Below are 8,402 nucleotides of genomic sequence, written 5' to 3' on the forward strand. Positions count from 1 at the left end.
CCGTGTCATTGTTACACAAAATGTCCTTCGTGACATCAGTGGTCGATCATGATCTTTAATTCTTTACGCGCTTTTCAAGTCTATCAAACTTATGTGACGTCATATATAAATCCACACTTGAAGGTTGACCTCGCCTCGGTGCATCGAGTCATGTTTATACTTTTGTTCACTTTCCTGTAACCTATTTTTATGATTTGATTAATCCCAAATATCTTTTGTTAATGTGTTCAGAGAATAAAATTATGTTGATATTGACATATTATCAGATTATGTGGTATATATTCATAGAACTAGTTTTCTTTGCGTAACTGAGTATGAGTGGGGAAACGTATGTGACCGAGAGCCGGTAAATACCGACAAAATAACATTGTTGCACTGTTCTCCCGCGAAACAAGGGAACTTCAAATTTAAGCAAACATTGTTACGATATTATTCAGCCAGACAAATAAACTCCATAGTATGAAATTATAAGTATTGAACGTCGAGGTTCACACGAAAGATTTAAATCGTTCATACTTTAATGAACCCATCCAAACTGACTTTCAATTCTTATATGAACGTCAATTTCGCGGTCATGTGACCGACCTCTCGTCCGATGGAAAAACCGTATATCGCGTAAACGTCAAATTAAAAAAATATATATACTTTTCACCGCTATTTTGCCTTTTTACGCCCAAATGAGTCTTCTAAATGGATAATCGAGACTGGTTATTCTCTGACGTTCACGTATTATATTATATTGTATTAGTCTGAACTACAACTCGGAAAAAGTGTTCGAACGTACGAGCGTCGTATGATTTGCTGACGTGTAATAGTAGAACTCGGCGACGGAGGTACCTGGTACATGATAGAATGAAGTATACTTAACTGTTCAATACTTTGAACGATGTTAATATTAAAGTAACGAGATAACGTTTTGATGAGAGAAACTAAGCACATGTACATGATTGTTCAGAGCTCAAGATTTCATATAACCCCCGTCAATATGTTCTCAAACCGTGTTCTAAACCGTGTTCTAAAACTTTCGTGTTTTACCCCACGACATTGTTAAGTGAATGATTGAGTGAATTTGGTTTAACGCCGCTTTGAACAGTGTTCGAATTGTCTCACAGCGTGTCAGCTTAATGTGGAAGGAAATCCCGAAGTAATGCTGGTCTTAGATGTTTACCACTTTGGTGAAATACACGAGCACGGGTATGTTGCTAACTTACTTAGAACCACTCACAGTATATACCGAGTGACACGTGAGTAAAGATGATGACGTCATCTACGAAACAAAGCAATAATAGCGAATAGGTCTAGGAACAGAGGATAACAGAATGGAGGTATACCATTTACAAAAAGTTGAGGGCCACCCGATTCTTTCATGTGACTGTAGTTAAGCTGTCATGACATGACAGGGCGGTTAGGTAGTCTACTAGTTAAAGTGTTCGCTCGTCACGCCGAAGACCCGGGTTCGATTCCCCAGATGGGTACAATATGTGAGGCCCATTTCTGGGGTCCCCTGTCGTGATATTGCTGGAATATTGCTTAAAGTGGCTTAAAACAATACTCACTGTCATAACATAACAGATTTTATTACTTGCCCGTGAAGAGATCACCCGTTTAATTAAGAATTGACCTTCACTTTGTTTGAGTTCATTGGAGTATGAACCTGCATAGAGTGAGGGCCAAACTGTATGAACGTCGGAGCTTGCGACGACGTTCATACAATGTTTGGCCCTCACTCTATGCAGGTTCATACTCCAATGAACTCACACAAAGTGAAAGTCAATTCTTATAATTTTTTATCACAATTTCTTTCCTCAAAGGACGTAGGCTAAGATCTAAACACAATTTTATTTAGTACGTGTGACTTCATGTTTACACTGACAGCCAAACAACAACCAGCATTATCGCGGAATAAAATAGATCCCCCAAAAGAGAGGTGACATGAGCGTATGGATGCAGAACTTGCTCTTCAGAAACATCTTACGCAACACATGTGTTCATATAATATCCCCATTAGATGAGAAAGGTCTGTAATGAACTACCTCAGTAAGTCAGTCACAATGACAGCGCGTCGTAATACATAAATTACATCAAGTACAAGACGTCAAAATGGCCGACACGATAAACGTGACGGGAGGATTTCCGAAGTTGTTAATGAACCTGTGGCGGTTACATGTGTTAGTCATAATTGATCAACTGACCGATTATTGAAAGGTGATTAATGATGCGTCAAAGGCACCAAGGTAAATTCGTAGATTGCTGGAGACGGTCACTGTCAGCCTAAACACAGATCGAGTCGATACTGACGATAGTTTGGTTGTGCATTTTTTCGTTTGTTCATTAGGATGGGCCGTAGCGAGGAAATTCGTGAACAATCATGCAGTCAAGCTCTCTTACGTTTCTCAATGTATACTGAAATACTGAGACCAAGATAAAAGGTTCTAAATGATCAGAAATAATGCTAATGTATGTTTTCGTGCTAGGGAATTCCCAGGGGTTTCCCCAGGAATGTGGAAGTAGTCCGTCAGTGTTTACGTCATTTCAAGAGCACGGTCTCGTGAAAAACGTATGAACGTCAAATTGTGTCGTTCATACACTTATGAACGTCAACTTCGCGGTCATGTGACTGACCTCTCGTCCAATGGAAAAGCCGTATGTCGTGTAAACGTCAAATTAAAAAATTATTAAACATACAGCTGTTTTACACATTGTGTAATACCCAAACGCGTGCTTATGTACTCTCGGAACACGTTTCACGAACAAATATTGAAAGCTCTCAACATCCCTTGGCTTATTCAACGACATTGTGTGTGGAGATGATAGATCACTGGGAGGAGCTTAAGCACACTCGATGACCCCAGCAACCTTGTTGCTAGGCTGACGTCACATGGCATTGTTTCGCCGATTGATCTTGCAACAAATTTCAACAAATTACGTCATCGGGTATTGTGACGTGATGGTAAACTTTGAGGTGCAAGGCCCCATTCCACAAGGCGATCGTACTCTAGCGCAACGACAGTCGTTAGTCTAAGTTAAATTATGTGAGTTGTGATTTAGCACTACGATAATTTTGTGGGACGAACGCCTGAATTCTAAAGGTGGACCATTGTATGATATTAAATTCATACGTTTCAACTTTTGACGTGTTTGAAGTATTATTCTGTTAAACTCAATTGGATTATGCCATGGATCGTGTAGGTGTCAGCATATTTACACTCAACAGTATAATTCTAAAAACATTATGAATGACAAGTAATAAATAAAATACTAAACTTGCTCTCGTGTAAAACCAATTTTATGAAACTCGTGAATAGTTGTGGTATCTGACGAGCGAAAGCGAGTCAGATATCAGAACTATTCACTCGTTTCATAAAATTGGTATTACACGGGAGCTCGTTTATTATTCTATATTTATTACTTGCCCGTGAAGAGATCACCCGTCTAATACCAAAACGCGTGCTTATGTACTCTCGGAACACGTTTCACGAACAAATATTGAAAGCTCTCAACATCCCTTGGCTTATTCGAACTATTCACTCGTTTCATAAAATTGGTTCTACACGGGAGCGAGTTAAGTATTCTATATAACTATAACGATACAAAAGACTCGGGTGGTCCTTAACTTATTTTAAGTAGTATATGATACACTGGATAATCGAGGATGCATGCAGTGCAACATCAGTAATGGAATTAAAGAAGTAGTCCGTCAAAACTATATCACCCTCCTGAGAATGTATACAATAGTGAGATACACACGAATATTCGCTGAGATCCTCTGATTGGGGTTATTGCAGTTTCAAGCAATATAATAATCACTTTAATTGAGGAGTTGTGATATTGATTTTTGACAACACACGAATGTTCTGGGAGTATTAAAGATACAATCAGTCATCTATAACGAATGCTAACCCTCCAGAGAACAGACAGTCATCTGATACGTCTAGAAGTATTTGCTTAGACCTATTGAATGAATGTAATAAAGACTCAAATTGACTGTTTTCTGTTTACTCTTTACTTTTCATGGTTTTAACGTCGTGATCCAGATTAGTGATCTTTCATATATAACAACCTCAATGCATGTGCTTTCATGCAGGTCTAGCCCACCGAGATACCATGCCGCAGTTTAACATGGATACCCCGACAGACACAGTATACTGACTGTGCGCCGACCTGTCCTTGTTTTAGCCCCTTAGTGCCGAGCGCCAGGCAGGGTAACAACAAGTACTACAGTTCAACGTCCTTTGGTATGACTCGGTTGGGTATCGAACCCCGGACCTTCCATTCTCCGGGCAGACGCTCTATCCACTACACCACGCAGGCGGTTCTCTCTTCACGATAGAGCGGGCCATGGAACCCCGGACCTTCCGTTCTCCGGGCAGACGCTCTATCCACTACACCAAGCAGGCGGTTCTCTCTTCACGATAGAGCGGGCCATGGAACCCCGGACCTTCCGTTCTCCGGGCAGACGCTCTATCCACTACACCAAGCAGGCGGTTCTCTCTTCACGATAGAGCGGGCCATGGAACCCCGGACCTTCCGTTCTCCGGGCAGACGCTCTATCCACTACACCACGCAGGCGGTTTTCTCTTCACGATAGAGCGGGCCATGGAACCCCGGACCTTCCGTTCTCCGGGCAGACGCTCTATCCACTACACCACGCAGGCGGTTATCTCTTCACGATAGGGCGGGCCATGGAACCCCGGACCTTCCGTTCTCCGGGCAGACGCTCTATCCACTACACCACGCAGGCGGTTTTCTCTTCACGATAGAGCGGGCCATGGAACCCCGGACCTTCCGTTCTCCGGGCAGACGCTCTATCCACTACACCACGGAGGCGGTTTTCTATTCACGATAGAGCGGGCCATGGAACCCCGGACCTTCCGTTCTCTGGGCAGACGCTCTATCCATTACACCACGCAGGCGGTTATCTCTTCACGATAGGGCGGGCCATGGAACCCCGGACCTTCCGTTCTCCGGGCAGACGCTCTATCCACTACACCACGGAGGCGGTTATTTCTTCACGATAGGGCGGGCCATGGAACCCCGGACCTTCCGTTCTCCGGGCAGACGCTCTATCCACTACACCACGGAGGCGGTTCTCTCTTCACTATAGAGTGGGCCATCGGTCCATACACATTATTATGGTCTACAGTCACACCCGCAGTACAGCTGCTAACACAATAACCTTCCCCTGAAACGCACTGAATACTATTGCTTGCTTGCTTACTTGACATTACAATATTAAAATTATATAATGAAGACATAAATACATACTGAAATGCGTATACTGGGTTGCCTTGCCTTAAGCTCGAGTGTACTGTACACACAAGCATGAAAGTATGCTCATCCTCATTGTAACCCGATACACGACATACTTGGTGGCTTCTGACAATGCCCTAATAGCTATTCGTTCGAATTCTTACATTATTAGAACTTCGGTCAAGGCTATCCTAACCGTTTCGCGTGAATTCTCATTACGTTATTTACGATATATATTTAAAACGGAGTGTATGTGAGTGAGTGAGTTGGGTTTAACGCCTCTTTTAACAGTATCGTGTCAGCTTAATGTGGGAGAAAGCCCGAAGTGATGCAGGTCTCAGACGTTTACCACTTCGGTGAAACCCACGAGCACGGGTATGGTGCTGACAAACCTAGAAACATAATCGAGGCGAACCGGGATTCGAACCCACAATCATAGGTTTCTGGCGTGTCCAAGGGACGCAACTCTGCACAGCGAATCGCGGCGCCTTAGACGACTGGGCCACTCGTGCCCCCGGAGTGTATCTGTATGTTGTAGAACTGCTAAAAATGTTACTATATCAGTTTTGCTCATATGAGAGCCTTAACAGATAGCACGAATTCCGAGGAGGAAAAATTGGACACTTCCTACACATGGACTTTAATCGACATCTTTAATTTTGAAAAAATAGTTCCTTTTACCCCTCTCAAATGCCTATGATAACATATAAGATTCTTTCAGATACCGATTGGAGCAATGTCCAACAGTATAAACCGGTAAAACTATACCCAAAACGTATAAATACTGTAAGGTCTGCCATAAGACATACATCATTTGCAAACAATATAATATGAAGCTGAAATAATTACAGATGTAATTCAATACCTCACATTTCAGTTCATTATTTGATGCTCTGACTCATCAATAAACATCGCAAACAAAAGAGGGCGAAGAACACACTGTTATAGTGCGCAAACTTGCTTAATAATTGATATCAAAATATAAATATATTATTCAAAATTTATAAAATTAACTCACGTATCTTTACAGTCAAACCTCGGACATCTCACATAAATGGCAGTAACTCACTTAGGTTGTAAAAGCATGCCGCGAGACATAATTTAGACAATAGATGTCCGAGGTTTGACTGTAAAGATACGTGAGTTAATTTTATAAATTTTGAAAATTATTTTTATATTTTCATATCAATTATTAAATCAAGTTTGCGCACTATAACAACACCATTGTCGAACTCCCCAAAAGCTATAATCTCAGTATTACACCACGGAGGCGGTCGACACTGCTAGGAGAGGAAAACATACAGGGCTAACGACACACACCATTGTCGAACTCCCAAAGTGTTTATAATCTCAGTACTACACCACGGAGGCGGTCGACACTGCTAGGAGAGGAAAACAAACAGGGCTAACGACACACACCATTGTCGAACTCCCAAAGTGTTTATAATCTCAGTACTACACAACGGAGGCGGTCGACACTGCTAGGAGAGGAAAACAAACAGGGCTAACGACACACACCATTGTCGAACTCCCAAAGTGTTTATAATCTCAGTACTACACCACGGAGGCGGTCGACACTGCTAGGAGAGGAAAACAAACAGGGCTAACGACACACACCATTGTCGAACTCCCAAAGTGTTTATAATCTCAGTACTACACAACGGAGGCGGTCGACACTGCTAGGAGAGGAAAACAAACAGGGCTAACGACACACACCATTGTCGAACTCCCAAAGTGTTTATAATCTCAGTACTACACCACGGAGGCGGTCGACACTGCTAGGAGAGGAAAACAAACAGGGCTAACGACACACACCATTGTCGAACTCCCAAAGTGTTTATAATCTCAGTACTACACCACGGAGGCGGTCGACACTGCTAGGAGAGGAAAACAAACAGGGCTAACGACACACACCATTGTCGAACTCCCAAAGTGTTTATAATCTCAGTACTACACCACGGAGGCGGTCGACACTGCTAGGAGAGGAAAACAAACAGGGCTAACGACACACTCCATTGTCGAACTCCCAAAGTGTTTATAATCTCAGTACTACACCACGGAGGCGGTCGACACTGCTAGGAGAAGGAAACCAACAGGGCTAACGACACACTCCATTGTCGAACTCCCAAAGTGTTTATAATCTCAGTACTACACCACGGAGGCGGTCGACACTGCTAGGAGAGGAAAACAAACAGGGCTAACGACACACTCCATTGTCGAACTCCCAAAGTGTTTATAATCTCAGTACTACACCACGGAGGCGGTCGACACTACTAGGAGAGGAAAACAAACAGGGCTAACGACACACTCCATTGTCGAACTCCCAAAGTGTTTATAATCTCAGTACTACACCACGGAGGCGGTCGACACTGCTAGGAGAGGAAAACAAACAGGGCTAACGACACACACCATTGTCGAACTCCCAAAGTGTTTATAATCTCAGTACTACACCACGGAGGCGGTCGACACTGCTAGGAGAGGAAAACAAACAGGGCTAACGACACACACCATTGTCGAACTCCCAAAGTGTTTATAATCTCAGTACTACACCACGGAGGCGGTCGACACTGCTAGGAGAGGAAAACAAACAGGGCTAACGACACACTCCATTGTCGAACTCCCAAAGTGTTTATAATCTCAGTACTACACCACGGAGGCGGTCGACACTGCTAGGAGAGGAAAACAAACAGGGCTAACGACACACTCCATTGTCGAACTCCCAAAGTGTTTATAATCTCAGTACTACACCACGGAGGCGGTCGACACTGCTAGGAGAGGAAAACAAACAGGGCTAACGACACACACCATTGTCGAACTCCCAAAGTGTTTATAATCTCAGTACTACACCACGGAGGCGGTCGACACTGCTAGGAGAGGAAAACAAACAGGGCTAACGACACACACCATTGTCGAACTCCCAAAGTGTTTATAATCTCAGTACTACACCACGGAGGCGGTCGACACTGCTAGGAGAGGAAAACAAACAGGGCTAACGACACACACCATTGTCGAACTCCCAAAGTGTTTATAATCTCAGTACTACACCACGGAGGCGGTCGACACTGCTAGGAGAGGAAAACAAACAGGGCTAACGACACACACCATTGTCGAACTCCCAAAGTGTTTATAATCTCAGTACTACACCACGGAGG

This window comes from Haliotis cracherodii, unplaced genomic scaffold (genome assembly GCF_022045235.1).
Source record: "Haliotis cracherodii isolate W230 unplaced genomic scaffold, xgHalCrac1.p SCAF_17, whole genome shotgun sequence".
NCBI lineage: Eukaryota > Metazoa > Mollusca > Gastropoda > Lepetellida > Haliotidae > Haliotis > Haliotis cracherodii.